We start from the raw sequence: 6,000 nt of genomic DNA on the forward strand, positions 1-6,000 counted from the left end.
TCCTGTGACCTCCCAAGAGTGTTAAAGATTCTAAGATGTAACTGTGAGAATAGACCTTAATTTGGCTTTGCAGGGGCTATTAGCTCCTTCTGCTTCAGTTGCAGGTTAAGCAAGTATTCCCCGGGGGAAAGAAGGGTGTGGGGAGAACAACCAGGCAAGCAAAGCAGCTGTGAGAGCGGCTGAAAGCCAACCAGGTGAACTGTCGTCCCCAGCATCAGGCGACATGACCCAGCTCACGTCCTCCCTTCAAACTGGGCTTGCTGCTGCTGAGTCAGTGAGCAGGAATGTTAGAGCCAGCGCTATCTCTCCCAGTGCCTGTGTGGTTCACAGAAGGTGGAGGTGGCGCTTCCTCCTCCTGCTGGGATCTCATGTGGATGCCCAGTGCTTACCTGTAAGGAAGGGGAGGTGGAGGGGGTTGGAGGGGGGAAGGTGCAGCCCAACATGGTTGCGGTTTCTAGGGAGGAGGCAGGAACAAAAATCCCTGGGTGAGAGCTTTGCACGCAACTGAACAATAATCTTATTATTACAACTGATGCCATAAAGCACACCAGAGCACAAAAATGACTAGTACGCTCTTGACACTAAAGGCAGCACCGGCGGTAACACCTGAGTCACTGCTCATAAAAGCACACGCTGATTTCACCTGTTAACCCCACTCTATCTTGGGGAGGGGGGGAATCTAAAAACAAAATGCCTTCTGTTAGGTTTTTTTCTCTGCCCACTGTTCTTTGTTGTTCTTGGCAACACAGTAGCAGTTAAAACAGAGACGCACAAAGACTTCTGTCTCCTAAGTTGAGGGCAAAGGTACTTGCAGCTACTTGACTGCAGAGTTCTTATGAACGTTTGTCTCCTTAAGGTGTTAATCAATAATGGCACCCTTTATGATTTTTCTGTAGCACTTATATTGATCCATGTAATGTCCACATGAATATTTTTTATTCAGTCCTGCCCTATCCCAAGCCTAAATGTATGCCCTTCTTTTTCCACATAGCTTATATTCAAGGGCAACTTGCAAAACAGAAAAGAATGAAATACCGATCATGTCATAGATGCAGTATATAAAATGTATTTATCCATATTGCATGAAGTGTGCCAAGAGCAAACTGACAGAGGAAGTAAAAGATAAGCTTTTATTTTGGGATGATAAAGTAGAAGAGAGTCAGTGTAGTATAGTGGCTCAAGCGTTGGACTATGGTTAGCTATGGAAGCCCACTGGGTGACCTTAGGCAAGTCACTGTTGCTCAGCCTCAGAGGAAGGCAAAGCAAATCCTTTACAAATAAAACCTTGGCATGAAAAAATTGTATAGATTTGCCTCAGGGTTGCTATAAGATGGAAATGATTTGAACAACAACAGTAGAAGCTCCTCTGCCAACATCCAGCATCTTTTATACATTTACAGCCAGAATAGACCCCGATCCTATAGTATGTCTGCATATAAAGCGCTAGTCACGAATACTAATTCAAGGAAATTCTTGTAACTCCCCCTACCACTACTTTTGTAAATAATTGACCCTTATGTCACATCACAAGCTAAGTACCACCTACTAAGGGAAGATTCATCTATTTCTGTGATGAGCAGAACAAGTTCTTCATCTGCTTGCTCTTACCACAGTTCTTTCTGCCCATGTTGTCCATGAGGCAACTTGGTTGTCCATGAAGGTAAAACTGGATGCACTATGATTTTGCCGGAATGAGCGCCCGCTGTTAGCCCCAGCTCCTGCCAACCTAGCAGTTCAAAAACATGCAAATGTGAGTAGATCAATAGGTACCTCTCTGGCAGGAAGGTAACGGCGCTCCATGCAGTCATGCGGCCCCATGACCTTGGAGGTGTCTATGGACAACGCCGGCTCTTCGGCTTAGAAATGGAGATGAGCACCAATCCCCGGAGTTGGTCACAACTGGACTTAACGTCAGGGGAAAACCTTTACCTTTACCTATGATTTTGCCATGTTGATAGCAGATCATTAAACACATTTAAAGCCAGGATGGCCCTATCATGTGAAAGTTTATCCTCACCTTTGTTTATTTATTTCACTATTTACTTTATTGTTATCCTGTCTTTCTCCTTATATAGGTACTCAAGGTGGCTAACAATAAATATAATACAATGCAAATTGAAACAGTGTAAAGGTGTTAAAATAGGTGTGTAAGTTTTTGCCATCTGTATTATTTGTGGACAATGAGGTTGGGAAAGACACCTCAGACAAATCTGAGGTTTTTGAGTTTCCAGATAGTTTTCCCAATGGTTTGCTTAAACAGCAAAATTTGTCTTCCACTTTTAATACGTAGAAATGTGGGGAATAGCATCATCAGCGTAAGTCCCAATGAAATCCCTCTTCCAGCCCCCAATTAGGATATGTTGCTGTGTAAAAAGTCAACATGAAAATAAAGGGTAGATTTGAAAGATTCATTGCCAAGGGGAGGCCCATCCAGACCTGGAGAACTGGCATGATGATTCATTCACTGCTGCTGAGACTGATGAACTTTTTTTTTTTAATTTTGTTGTTTAGTTAGTCATGGAGAGCTGGCACTAGATTTTCCTTCTTTCTTTAAACAGATTGTTTATGACACATCCAGAAAGTGTTACATAGTCTTGCCAAATCACCAATAATCACTGGAATTGGATTATGCTCATGTCCTAGAGTTGCATGGTTTTGATATTTGTGTTATGCATGTTATATTTTCCTAAAATACTTGAAGTGACATGAGAAGTAGTGGAACCATGAAGATAATCACAAAATTAAACCAGGAACAATATCTTCTAAAATTAATTAAAGTTTAATTTTTGTTAGCATGTTGTCTTTGTAGATTTGTACATGCTACTTCATTGTCTCTTTTCAGATTGGGGGATATTTGCCTATTTTCCTTCAAGTAATTTCTGATTTATGATGGCTCTAAGACAGATCTATCATATATATTGCAAGTTTTGTTCAGAGGGTGGTTGCCTTTGCCTTTCTTTAAGGCAGAGAGAGTAGGACTTGCCCATGTTTTCCTAATGGATTTCCTTGGGCTTAGCAGCATTTGAACCCTGGGGCCACAGTATCCTTGTTCAACACTCAAATCACTGCTATGCCCGAACTAAGATAGACCCACTGAATCAATGACTGAATATTTAATATGTGGGTAAACTCAATTGAACTAGTGGGATAACAATAGAATTCATATAATTGCCTTTACTAATGTACTGTTTTATATCACCTCCCCAGGTCAGTTTATTTAAATCCAATATAAAATCAGAAGGATCATGCACAAAATCTGGGAGTTTTCAGTCCATATAGATGCATTATGTGTCCATCTTCTTATTTTTGAGAGAAGAGAGTTGGATTTCTCTCATCACCATCACAGCCCTTTCTGGTTTCTTATGGTCTACTCGGCCATGGACAACTAGAGAAGTCCTCTCTTCATTTCCAAGGATGGCTTCATTTCTTTAGGCCAGATTTCATGCCATGAGTTTAAAACAGAGATAGGAAGGCAGAAACATTTCTCTATAAAAGCATAATGTAAGGTAAATGTTTTGGTTCACCAGAAGAAGAAAAATCTGATTTGTTACAAAGATTTCTGTTTTTAATTCAGTGTTGGTACAAATATCTTTTAGATAGTGAAAGAAGTAGCTGTCTGATACAAGCATTGTGCAAGAGGCAGAGATGTTTCCTCCTGCTATATCACTGTGGTAGAGCCCTCTCTCTGTTTTTTCAACTTCCTTCCTAGTTCTCTCCTGTTCTTTGAAACCTCTTTTGTATAATTGAAATGAAACATCTTGTAAATATAATTGTTTATGTTATGAATCATCTTCCATTAAGTTTGTGTTAGTGCTTCTTCTCTTTTCTTTGTTCTCCTGCCCTCTGGAAATTCAATTACAAGCAAGCTGTTCTGGGCAGAAACCTCTGCTTGTTTGTTTGTTTTCATTTATGTCAACCATGTAAAATGACCTTTTCTAATGACCACATTGCCCATTCAGTACCCAAGTTAACTGGGGATAATGGAGTGCGTGGTTCAGTACACCTGGACTTAAATACAGTTGTGAGTGCCAATTGGAGAGAACCCATTGAATCAGTTGCTGGGTGTTTAAGTCAATACAAATATGATTGAAGCCTAGTGATTCAGGGAATCTGCTCTAATAAGACTAATACTACTCCCTAAAATATTAACCCTTTAATATCTATGCTAATAACAGTTTAGACCCTGGAGGGCAGAAGGTAGAAGAAAGCTGCTGTAAAGTATCCTGTAGATGAGTACACAACCCAGGGTGGAAATCATGTGACTTTCCAGATGTTGTTGGACTGTAACTCCCAGCAGCCCCAGTTAGCAGAGCTAAGTGAGCAATAAGGAGTACTAGGAATTGACATTTATTTAACATACCACCTTTCTCCCAGAGCAAAGCCTGAGGCAGCTTCCAAGCAAAGCATCTACAGGAATATTTAAAAACAATTACCATCAGTTTTAAAAATGTTAACATCCCAGCAAGATATAAAGCCCTAACGTGGATATATTAAAAAGCTGCTTAAATAAAAGGAAAGCAGAAAGGAGGGCAGTCACCTCTCCCATGGAAGAGCCTAGGATAGACCCACTGAACCAAGTGCTGAATAGTTAATGAGTAGGTAAACTCAATTGAACTAGTGGGATTAACAATAGAATTCACATAATTGCCTTTATTAATGTACTGTTTTATACCACCTCAGGGCAGGAGCAGCCACTGAGATGGCTTTCTGTCTCTCTCTCTCTAGTAGGGTTTATAGATAATGACCATTACTTTGAATTATTCCCAGAAACTAACTGTTTTAACAAGGGAGTTCTGACTGCAACATTTTGATCCTGCTGAGGTTTTTCAACATCAAATATGTAAAGCAGATCTGGTTTACCAAAGTCTTGAGGATGCCTGCCATAGATGTGAGCGAAACGTCAGGAGAGAATACTTCTGGAACATGGCCATACAGCCCGGAAAACATACAACAACCCTGTGATCCCGACCATGAAAGCCTTTGACAAAATATCTTGAGGATTCTGTCTGTAAGTACTACTATGCAAGGCTCAAATGAAGCTAAGCTGTTTCATGAAGTGTACTGGTCCATTGGATATTGCATGTGGTGGTGTCCGATTGATTGTATAAAGCAGAACAACTTCTGGAGGAGTGCTCAGTCCCAATCCTTGATACAAACAGCTGGTTTGGGGTCAAGTATGTGGTGGAATGAAAATCATGCATAGTTCACGTTTGACCAGTCCATTGTTGATAGAACTTGGCCTTTAAAATGCCTCACTGTGCTGTCAGTGTGTTTCATTTTGGTCAGTCCTTTTAAAAATATGACTCCTAAAGAGTCAGTGTAGTGTAGTTGTTTTAGAACTAGAGTGTGACTCTGGAGACTAGGGTTTAAATTCCAGTTCAGCCATGACACTCACTAGGATATATATCACGAGCGACTTGAGAAACTGCAAGTCGCTTCTGGTCTGAGAGAATTGCCCATCTGCAAGGACATTGGCCAGGGGACACCCAGATATTTTGGTGTTTTTACCATCCTTGTGGGAGGCTTCTCTCATGTCCCTGCATGGAGCTGGAGCTGACAGAGGAAGTTCATCTGCACTCTCCCCAGGTTGGATTCAAACTGGCAACCTTCAGGTCAGCAACTCAGCCTTCAAGTCATCAGTCCTGTTTAACACACTGTGCCACCAAAGGCTTCTTACTCACTAGGTGATCTTGGGCAAGTCACACTCATCCTCAGAGGAAAGCAAATCTTGCCAAGATACCATGTGATAGGATCACTTTAAGTCACAAATGACTTGAGGGCACACAACAAAAAGCACCTAGGTGTGCCACAGTATCACAAATGCAACTTAACCATTGCAGAAGACAACAAAATGATTTGTTTCTTGTGATTTGGGTACTATGCTCTATTAATCCAGCCTAAAATATGTTAGTTGGTTTAGCTGATGTGCCACAAAGCTGTCTCGTTCATCATGGGGTCATGCTAAAACACCTCAAGTTTTTGATTTATTCTGCTGTATCA

This window comes from Anolis carolinensis, chromosome 2 (genome assembly GCF_035594765.1).
Source record: "Anolis carolinensis isolate JA03-04 chromosome 2, rAnoCar3.1.pri, whole genome shotgun sequence".
NCBI lineage: Eukaryota > Metazoa > Chordata > Lepidosauria > Squamata > Dactyloidae > Anolis > Anolis carolinensis.